Genomic DNA, 11,915 nt, shown 5'->3' with positions numbered 1-11,915 from the left:
CTCTTTAGGCTATGGATACACAATGCGGATTTCCACCGCGGTTCGTGACGCAATTTTTAAAAAGCTCACCGCAGCGTAAATACAATAGTGTAATTTGCCTTTGCCTAAGATTGAAACCGATAGCGTATTTACACAGCGGGTGACATTTTTTAAAAAAACGTCACATACAGTTACATTGAGTAAAGTTGGCCATAGACTCAAAGATTGGCTCGTTTGGCGACATTGCCAAACGAGCGGATCTTTCCCCGATATGCCACTAACGGCCGTATGGCCGAACGATCGAATTACGATATGCCAAGGGGCTCTGACGGGTCGGTCGGTTAAAAATCAAACCTTCCCGATCGATATCGTGGCCAGATATCGATCGGGAAGACCTGTCGGAAGCCACCATAGATGGGCAGATAAACTGTCAAATTGGTCCAAACGACCGATATCGGCAGCTTTATCTGCACGTGTAATAGCCTTCCAGAAAGCAGTTCCATCCTAAAGTGCTGGCTCTTTCTGAAAGCACATGACCAGACAAAATGACCTGAGATGGTTGTCTACACACCAATATTACAACTGCTGGTTCAGGAATGTAATATTATATTGTACAGTGAATTATTTACTGTGTTAACAGTGTAATTTAGAAATAAAAACTACATCATAAAAATCATGACATAATCCCTTTAGGGTAAGGCCACACTGTGTGTTTTGGGGAGATTTGGTCGCCTGGCGACTAATCGCCTCGTCTTTGCGGCGACCAATCTCCCCAAATGCCTTCCCTGACTCTGCGCCGGCTAAAATGAAAAAAACATTGTCGCTAATCACATGCGGCAATTCATTTTCTGAAGTTGCCACGAGGAAACTTCGGGCGACTTCGGAAAATGAAGCGCCGCGTCTGATTAGCGACGGCGGTTTTTTTTCTTCATTTTAGCCGGCGCGGAGTCAAGGAAGGCATTTGGGGAGATTGTTCGCCGCAAAGACGAGGCGATTAGTCACCAAGCGTCCAAATCTCCCCAAAACGACCAGTGTGGCCTAACCCTTAAGGATGATGTTCTCCGAAAAATGTAGTATAGGAGCACTAAGGGTTGTTAGTATGATGTCAGGGGCTTCACTTACCTCATACAATCCATCATAATCAGAAGTCTAAAAATGTAAATCCCCCAGGCTTGAAAAGATGGAGAAGGCTTGACAGCACACAGTGCACTACTTTTCCCAATGAAATTGTTGTATTATGTGCAATATACATCAGTGTGTGTCAACTGCAGAGAACATTCATACTACTACTGATGTCTATAAGTTACGTTTCAAAATATTGTTAAAAGCATAGTCTGAAGCTATAAAATAGTGGAAGATCATGATCTACCTCTATAACTATAACAAAGATATAACTTCAGGAATGAGTTGTTTTCATGAAATATAACACAATAGGGGTCACATTGCAATTGGCCACTCTTTACACTTTGTACTTTGTAACAATCTCGTTATCAGAACCTTGTGCAGTGATGGGTACACTCGGTTGCACAGGTAAACACTGTGATCTCTGGTGTTCACCGATGCCCTTTTGGGGCCCCGGGCTTTCTGCTGCGGAAAATCAACACGGAAGTGCAGGGTTGAGAAAATAAATCCGTAAATGAGGTACCGGCAAGGATTTAGAAAAGGCGTAGTCAAACAGGCGAAGAATCAAGGGCTGGTGGCAGGAATCGTAAACGAGAGTCAGGCAGAAAACCAGATAATCAGAGAAGATATACAGTTGAGCAGGGGGCACTCACAAAATGGAGGACTTTTTTTTATGCCAGATTCGAATCCGGCGCCTATTGTTGACGTCACAACGCTTGGCGCCGTGATGCTCACGTCCTGATGCTTATTGTCAAAGCAGACGCAATACAAAGAAGTGCGCGCCTTACAGGGAGGTCTCCTGGCGCATCTTACAGGCATGCTCTGGTCCCATTAGCATTCTTGCACTTGTACCAGTGGGCGGGGGGTCTGTAAATGACTGCTTATATATTTTCTAGCACTACAGTGAAAAATGGCAACTTGTAAAGGTGTCTTCATTTTTTAAAATTATTTTTGTATTATTTGTTAGTGTCTTCTGACCCTTTCCAGCATTTGGGGGCATCACTGACCCCAGTAGCCAAAAAACTATTGCTCTGTGAGGCTACAGGTTTATTGTTACTTTTTATTCACTATCTTTCTACCCAGGACTCTCCTATTCATCTTCCTGGCTCTCATTCACGCCACTGCCTGGGTGTTAAGGTCATATGGAACCCTAAGAACCTACAAAAAATCAAACTAGAGAGCTTCTAAACAGTTAATATCAAAAACAACAAAAAACAAAGCCCAATTGCAAATTGTCTCAAAATATAATGTTCTATGTTATGCTAAAAGTGACTTTAAAGGTGGGCAACCCTTTTGTATTGCTATTTTGTGCCTGTCAGAGAGAGATTATCATTTCTACAAACACTGCAAATAGATATGTTAACAGAATTCTTGACATGGGCACTGGTATCCGACAACATGATGTTTTATGCTTTCTGGAACACATTTAAAAATGCTTTAGAATCTTGAAATATCAATGAGGTTGATATTTTGTGGTTGCTTGTGTTTGGCCCTTTAATTGGACAGGGATTTGTTAAAGAGACAAAATTGCCTTTTACACACAAGAGCGACCACAGCACTTGCGTTCGGGGGGAGGGGGGTTGGTAAAGATTTGGAGACATTTATCTTTGATGAATATTTTATGCTCCTGGTAAATGCCATCTGAATATATAATGACCCAATATATAGGCTCATTGCAAAGCGGTTTAATAATCCCGAAGATAAATTCTAATGAATATGCAATTAGATCCTTAACATCCATTTGTATACAAGCTGCCAAGATTAAACGCATTGGTTATCATAGGATCTGTCATTGTACCATGAATGGCGTCTATATCCTGATCACCTAATGAGAGACACGCTCTGGAATATCTTGGGACTAATTACCTTCACCATTAACGGGATATCATTACCACTAAAAAATGAGGTCATTCGATTACCCCCCCGTGTGGCACAGGGTTGCGTTACTTGTGTCTGTGCTGTTATATTTTGTCCTCGGAGGAATAATACGCTACTGCACTTTTATCCTCTTCTAGACTATGGCCCCTTCCTGACACGTTCATCGTGTGGCTTTGATTATCTGCTAGGAGCACAGAACACCATGGAACTGTTAGCGCTGCAGGCTTTCATCTAATAGAAAGAAACTGCTGGATACAGAACCCACAGAGCGACAATCCTTAGTGGAGTGGAGTAGCAGCCAAGGGAGCAGACCCCGTGGCTGTGCAGGGGTAGGATTGAACTTAAAGGAAATGTAAACCCTTGAAATGAATATAGAAGTGGTCAGATTTTGTATCTCGTTAACAATATATTATCATTTGTTACACTGCTAACATTGTGCATTTGAAACAACAGCCTCACTTGCTGTATATTTAAGCCGACTAGCCATAGCCAGAAAGTAATTAGTGAGGGGAGGTACATATTGTGATGTTGCTCTGCTCTGAATCTCTGAATTAACCAGAGACACAGTCAAATGTCTCTTCTCTGCTCACTGACTTCATTTTCTGACATTGCAAGACTTTCCTCTTCTCACTAACTTCATTTTCTGGCAACTGTGGCCAGATAAAAACAGCAGGTGGCTATTTCACATTGATTATATTAGCATTTCAAAAAACGAATCTTTGAAAAACTAGAAAACAATTATGTTATTTGCAAAAAGAAGAGCAAACTTTACCTGAATTTGTTTTGAGGGTTTAGATTTCTTTCTAATATACCCCCCCCCCCCCCGTATCTACAACCTACACAGTTACAAAGGTGGGGAGAGCATCAATACCTGGATTAACAAAAATAACCTTTTAATGTATTGCTTTCTAAAAACGCATCCAAGCCTTTCGTAAAACTGTTTAATTTACTAGTACAACTGCTAGAGAGAGAGAGAGAGAGCATACCATAACAGGCCTCGAGTCTCCACTGAGCTATTGATCCAGGGGCATGAAGAACAAATAAATCAATGAAGCACTAGCCAGTTTCTCTATGAATAGGTAGTACAGCTCTAGATCAATAACAGACTTTAAATTGGATCAGTAATATTGGAGAGGGGGGCTTAAGCAACTAAAATGCAAGTAATTGGCTCCAATGGTTAAAAAAAACTATGTAGAAAATGCTCAACATGCTTAGCAATTGGCTCCTACAATTATAGGGCCTTGATGCGCTTCTTCTGTTTGCCACCTAATAAAGACGATTATGAAGTGCATTTGGTTAAAGGATGGATTTACAAGTCCAATTTAACAAACCAATTTTGGCTTAACGGTGTCTAAATCCCAAAATATATATGATGTAAATTTATATGGATAGATCCTCTGATCATCCAGGTTGGCGATGATCAAATAAGTGGCCATTTTGTTTGGATAACAATGGCATCGGAAAGCCTAAAACTTTAAAAGCTTATCCACTAACCCCTTCCCCTATGGGTGGGAGGCAAAAGGAAATAATCACCTTTTAATATATAATTAGATAGCCAGATAGAAAGAGAAAATTAAATATGAAAGTAATGGACTCTTCCTAGTGAATGAACTGCTAGACTGCTTAACAAGGAAGGGGTAGTGTTTATTTTTGACTCCGCCTACCTTTCAAAGAAGCACAATGGATTAATAAGAACTATTATTGTACACAATAAAGGTATAATACAGCCCTACGAAAGAGCTAGATTTGGGTCACTCTGTGCTTTAATGGTGAAGCGCTTGCTCCCTTTCTCACCACTGACATGCAGATTTTATTTCTAATGTGTGTGACATTTAATCAGCACGCGCGGGGAACCATAGCTTAGCTTTTCATTACATCTCACTTTCGCTCATGAAGACAGCTTATCACCGAGTTACCAGGCTGATGTTCAGTTTAGCCCACGGATAAAGTGACGTGATTACCATAACAGTAAGGCTCATTAATAAAGGTTGCAGGGTTGTGCATAAAAGGTTTCCTTGCATAAATAATATACAGGTCAGTTTGCCTGTGTCTCCTGGATTAGACGTGAGGGCTGAGCACTCAGAGGAACGTAATAAGGTTTTTTCGGGTGGTCTACACAGTGAAAGAAGAGTATCTTTATGTCTCTGTACCTGTAATTAACCTTACATAGCAATACAGTGCTAAAGATTCTGCATGGTAAATCATGTTATTGAACTACAAGGGGGTGGGAGCTTGGAGTTGTGGTTGAACAACATCTAGTGGGCTACTGGTTGATGTTGTTTGGAAAAATGTATTTGAATGAATTGAGCTTTCAAATATCATTAACTTGGGGTGCTCCAAATGGAGGAGGCAGAGTTGAGTCGTGCTGTGTTACTCTAAGGGCTTGTTCACCTTAATGTAGAGAGAGATATTCAGAGACAGTTTGCAATTGGTTTTTATTTTATTATTGTTTTTGCGTTATTTAGCAGCTCTCCGGGTTGCAATTTTAGAAATCTGTTTACTAGGGTCCAAATGACCCTAGCAACCATGCATTGATTTGAATACGAGACTGGAATATGAATAGAATAGAAGTAAGAATAGAAAAAGAAGTAGTAATAGAAAGATGAGTAATAAATAAAAAGTAGCAATAACAATATTTCTGGCCTTACAGAGCATTTGTTTTTTTAGATGGGGTCAGTGATCCCCATTTGAAAGCTGGAAATAGTCAAAAGGGCAAATAACTAAAAAAATCAAGAAAATAAATCATGAAGACCCATTAAAAAGTTGCTTAGAATTAGCCATTTTATAATATACTAAAAGTTAACTTAAAGGTGAACCATCCCTTTCTTGCCAAAGTTATAAAAAAAGATATAGAAATTGTTGCAGAACACCAGTAAATGTAGCTTCCCATGGCAGCTTAATATAAGGCTACTATACTATTAATAATAATAATATTATATAGTGGGCACAATATGTGCTTGTCAGCATGCCATTCACAGTCCAAGGCAAAAAGAAATATCTGACCATGTGCAATTACGAATACATGCCAGTGGTGCATTATGGGCAAAAAATGGCAACCCCCTTTTTTTTTTTGCACAGTGGTCCATTTTATGAAAGGAGATCATTGTTAATAGGCAAAGAAAATCATTTGCCAAAATGACACCTTTTATTCAATTTACTCATTGCTGCACTTTTTTTCTGTATGCCTTTAAACATTCTCATGGGTATATAGAATGGAGGAAATCATAGAAAAACAGAAATGTGATCCAGAGAATTTGAATGTGATGCAATTTTAAGTTTGATTTTAAGAGAATTTCCCTATAGATAGAGCTGTAGTTTAAAAGCACATAGCATAATAATATCACATTTTATAATAATTATCAGCCAGAAAGTGAGGATTCTGTTTTATTCGGGATTTTTATTTGCTCCCAAAAATGTGTAAACTTATGAACAGATTTTTTTTTTTTGTATTTATTCCATAAACAATATACCAAAACTCATCATGTTAACAATGTGACATTTTCACCATACAGGATCAATCACAAATATTGAAAAAACTCTGCAACAAGAACAACGAAACTTCAAATCTTACAAGAATAATTTACAAGAGGATTCTATAAAACAGCAAAGAGCTCACAAAATTCTCAATCTTTACACAAAATCACTACACTCTTTCACGATATCTGTTTTATTACAAAATTTCCAACAAAAAGTAGTTTTGTTTTTTTTTTTTTATCTTTGTATTTTGGTTTTTAAAACCAGAAACCTTTTTAATTATATATCCTTTGATTGACACCGCCGGGAGGGGGTGGGGCGCCGAAAAAAAGGAAAACCCACACATACAGACAACTTCACAGCACTTTTCTAAGAAAAATATACACTTACAAAATATATTACAAATTGGCACACTTAAAAATATACAAGTTTTTGTAGGCGTCTTAGAGTGATCCCTTAGAGAATTATACTTCGATTGACTCTACAGATATTTATAAAGCTCATTCTAAAAGAAAGAAAGGCAAAATGATTTCAGTTTCAGTAGTTCACATTTAAACAAAATCTGTTGTTACATTCATATATAACGGGGCCTGTTACAATGTATATTTATATATAATACTTAGAAAGGAGCCTGCAAACGAAAAAAAAATTACCTGTAGCACCCTAAATTCCAATTTGCGCTGGGAGGTAATATGGGGTGATACAATGCAGATTTCCTAACACCAGGCGTGGTTAAACAATAAAGGTGCATGCAATATACAGAAGAGAAGGGGTAATATACAAAGCAATACATTCAAATTTCTGTAGGCAACGTAGCAGAACAAGGAGGCCAGTTTTACCCTATTTCACATTAAAATGGATTTGGGAAAATATCACTGTTAGAGATTGATTATTTTTTTATAGTTCAAACCCTAATATTTTTTGCACTTCAGTTCAGTTTGTTTTTGTCCTAAACTTGAAAGCCTTTATTAAAAGTAATTTTGGGTCAAACGGACAGCTCTGTTTATTTCTTTATTATTATTACGAACCAATGATACCCCAGGGCTGAAATATGCATTACCCGAGACCTGAGACAATGATCTTGATACTTATACTAATGTTAATGCATTAAATACAGGTTTGGGACCGGTTATCCAGAAAGCTCAGGACCTGGGTTTTCCAGAAAAGGGATCATTCCTTTAATTTGGATCTCCATGCTTTAAGTCTACTAAAAATCAGATAATATAGTGAATAAAGTACCCCCTCTTGTAAAATATAAGGATATTATAAGTTACGGAGGAGTTTCATGACCATATAAAAACACAAGACCGAAGCCGGAATGTTTTTATACAGGTCATGGAACTCCGAGGTTACTTCTGATATCCTCATATTTTGCAACTGGGGGTACTTTATTTATTATAATACACAAGTTTCAGTGACTTATGTGACAGAAATGACATCAGAAATCACCGTTTAAAAACTGATGACATCAGAACTCACCGTTTATAAGGATATAATTTACAAGATATTCATGGCTTTTGTGTATTATAAATAAATTAAACCAATAGTATTGTTTTTTCACCAATAAGGATTATTTATATCTAAGGTAGGATCAAGTACAGGGTACTGTTTTATTATTACAGACAAAAAGGGAATTCATTTTTTTTTAAATGTGAAGCATTTGATTTAAATGGAGTCTATGGGAGATGAACATTCCGTAATTCAGAGCTTTCTGGATAATGGGTTTCCAGATAACTGATCCCATACCTGTACATGAAAATAAAACAGTAAATAATGATCATGCGATGCTCCATGATGTGCTGCTTTGTGTAATTCCTCTACTACATTGAGATACCCCAAATTAATCCTATCTAGAGTGGTGTATTTATGAATTTATTTTTTAGTTTGGAAGGTAATTGGAAAGACCTTATATTTATTATTATGGGCAAGAAATGCCAAGCAGTTCAATACGAGGTTGAACCAGGTTGGTAAAAAAATGTTCTCAACCTAAATGACTATGTATAAATCAGCGCTGCAGAATATGTTGGCACTTCTCCTGGTTGTTTATCAGTTTCCACCAGTGGTATTCTGTGTATTAGCCTTCATGTATGCGTTGAGCTCTGGGATGGATTCCTGGCCTAAAAGTACTTTAGTGTTTTGGTACACCATGCTCAGCAGTAGGCTGTAGCGCTACAACATATCAGAAAGACAAGCTTCCCTTCAGCTTCCAAACTCATTACATTTCCTTTTTTTTTGGACTTGGTACCTGGTTGTGACTCCTACTGCTAACCCCATGGTTGGACTGCTGAGGAATTAGGAGATAATTTATAAACAAATCCTTGTTCCTTGTATCCATTTCCATCCTGAACTTGGTACCAGAGTAGGGTTTTTCTTATTCCAGTGTATTACATGTAAGATGGCCTTGCACATTAGCTCTCCAAAATTGCATTTTTGGGGTACCTTACAACTGCTAAAAAATGTTAAGCCTCATAATTGCAACCTGTCAGTACATTTAGGTTAATGGTACAAAGAACGGTTCCTGTTGACATAGGGACACCACTGGGCCAGATGGGTTTAGAACCAAAAATAGGCAAATGTCACACAAGACTGCCCCTTGGCCGGGTTTTCTCTGCAGGCAGAGGGAAGCCAATGTGCTGTCCTCCACTGTGTCTCTGCACGGTGTCAGCCCATATGTAGACACATGGAGCAGATATTGTGAGAAAATATGAAACAGTGGGGCTCATTTATCAACACTGGGCAAATTTGCCCATGGGCAGTTACCTATAGCAACCAATCAGTGATTAGCTTTTTAAAGTCAGTTGCAAGTAGAACCATGAATGCAACCATTTCATTGGTTGCCATGGGTAACTGCCCACAGGCAAATTTGCCCAGTGTTAATAAATGAGCCCCACTGACTTTTCCGCTGATATCTGCCCTGTGGCTGTGCAGCGACACAAGGGAGCTAAAGTATAGCCTTGTTAGACATAAGAATATAAGAGCATAAACCTGTACTTAAAGGAAAACTATACTACTGAACAATGTTGGTCTCTAAAAAAATACATTGCATAAAACAGCCGTATGTAAAACCCTGCTTCATATAAATAAACAATTTTCATAAAAATATGCTCATTTTAAGAACTCAGGGCCGCCCCGGAAACCATATTTAAGGTGCGCACAAACAAACCAAGGGTACAAATATCGTACATGTTAGGTTACATGAGCCAATTACTGTACAAAGTTCTGTCTCTTACTTCACTTCCTGTTACCATTTTTTTTCTGGTCAGGTGATCTCTGAGGGAGTGCAGAGCATATCATATAATGGTGGTTCAAGGTAAAAGCTATAAAAGGGCAATATTTACTGATATCTGTATTTCAGTTTGGTAAGATTGTTTAATAGACAACTTAATATGATATAAACTGCCAGTTGGTTAAGTAATCATTCTGGGGCTATAGTTTTCCTTTAAGTCAGTGGAAGTCAGGGGTTGCTACTGCCATGCATAGTGGAGAAAACACCAAGGGGCAGATTTATCAAGGGTCGTAGTGAATTTGACGGAATTTTCGAAGTAAAAAAATTTCTAAGTAATTTCTGGATACTTCGACCATCGAATAGGATACTACGACTTCTAATTTACTTCGACTTCGAAGTAAAAATCGTTCAACGATTCGACCAATCGATAATCGAAGTACTGTCTCTTTAAAAAAAACTTCGACTTCAATACTCCGCCAAATTAAAGCTGCCGAAGTGCTATGTTAGCCTATGGGGACCTTCTAGAGCATTTTTCTACGTTTTTGGAAGTCGCAGTAAAATCATTCGATCGATCGCTGAAATCTTTCGAATCGATCCATTCGAAGGATTTTACTTAGACCGCAGGATACCCAAATTCGCTGAAAAAAACTTCGACTTCGATGTCGGAGTATTTCAATTCGATGGTCGAATTTCAAAGTATTTTTAACTTCAAAATTCGACTCTTGATAAATCTGCGCCCAAGAGTATATGCAATTTTATTTTGATACTGAAGTTCATGATTAGGGCCGATTCATTAAGGGTCGAATATCGAGGGTTAATTAACCCTCGATATTCGACTAGGAACTAAAATCCTTCGACTTTGAATATCGAAGTCGAAGGATTTAGCGCAGATAGTTCAATCGAACGATCGAAGGATAATTCCTTCGATCGAACGATTAAATCCTTCGAATCGAACGATTCGAAGGATTTAAATCCAACGATCGAAGGAATATCCTTCGATCAAAAAAAGTTAGCCAAGCCTATGGGGACCTTCCCCATAGGCTAACATTGACTTCGGTAGCTTTTAGATGGCGAACTAGGGGGTCAAAGTTTTTTTTAAAGAGACAGTACTTTGACTATCGAATGGTCGAATAGTCGAACGATTTTTACTTCGAATCCTTCGATAGTCGCAGTCAAAGTAGCCCATTCGATGGTCGAAGTAGCCCAAAAAAAACTTCGAAATTTTTTAACTTCGAATCCTTCACTCGAAGTTAGTGAATATAAGTATAGAACACACACATATGTTAGATGTTGCTGGCCCTTTATTGTTGCTGAAACTGCAACACTGTGTACAGAGGGTAGCATAGTGTTATCCTTAAAGCTTAAAGTTGGCCTTTTAAAAAATTGTGGCAGTGATATTATAAACAGAATCAGCCCTTTACGTATGTCTAGATTCAATTTGTTTGGATTTGCCAATCAAGGAGAACTGGTTTTACCTTTAGTGCCATCCTATGCCACCTGTGCAATGTATTTACGGAGCCTACATTTACTGCAGTACATCATAAAATGATATAACCCTTCTCTGTAAATATCTACATAAATAACCAACATTGACAATCTAAATAAAAAGTACATTTTTGCCAGAATCCAAAAAGTTGTGCTGGGCAGTGTCGGTCGGGCAGAGAGGGCCAACTTATTAATTTTAACGTTTAAGTATTAGGCTTTATAAATGTAGCATCTAGAGTTTTTTAATGAAGAAAAGCACCAAGCTCAGTGGATACATAAGGAAAATACAGTTAAGATGCACATATCTATGCTCCTACTGATAAAGGCAGACAAGCTTCCTAAAGGTCAAAGCATATAAACCAAACATAGTTGTTTCTCGTTCTATGAGCATGATGGTATCTGTAGTTCAACAACTGATTGACAGCCACAGGCTATCCCTACTATAAACAAGTGTATATATATAATCACTTTATTTCTCTTTCTGTCTCTATATATATATATTATTTTCTTATTACCTTTATCAATATATTCCCTTTACATTACTATAACTGACACCAATGATGCAGCGTTGCAGATAAAATGTGTGAAAATGTTATGGCAAAATTATCATGAATTTCAAGCATTTAAACTATAAATGTATATTTTTTCATATAAGGATAATATTCTAAATGATTGCACAAATGCCCTGATATGTATATTGCATTCCAAAAAAAGGACTAGATAAAGAGCCACTACCATAAAAATGTCAGCC

The sequence above is a fragment of the Xenopus laevis genome, chromosome 8L (genome assembly GCF_017654675.1).
Source record: "Xenopus laevis strain J_2021 chromosome 8L, Xenopus_laevis_v10.1, whole genome shotgun sequence".
Lineage (NCBI taxonomy): Eukaryota > Metazoa > Chordata > Amphibia > Anura > Pipidae > Xenopus > Xenopus laevis.
Note: the sequence above shows the minus strand (reverse complement) of the source record.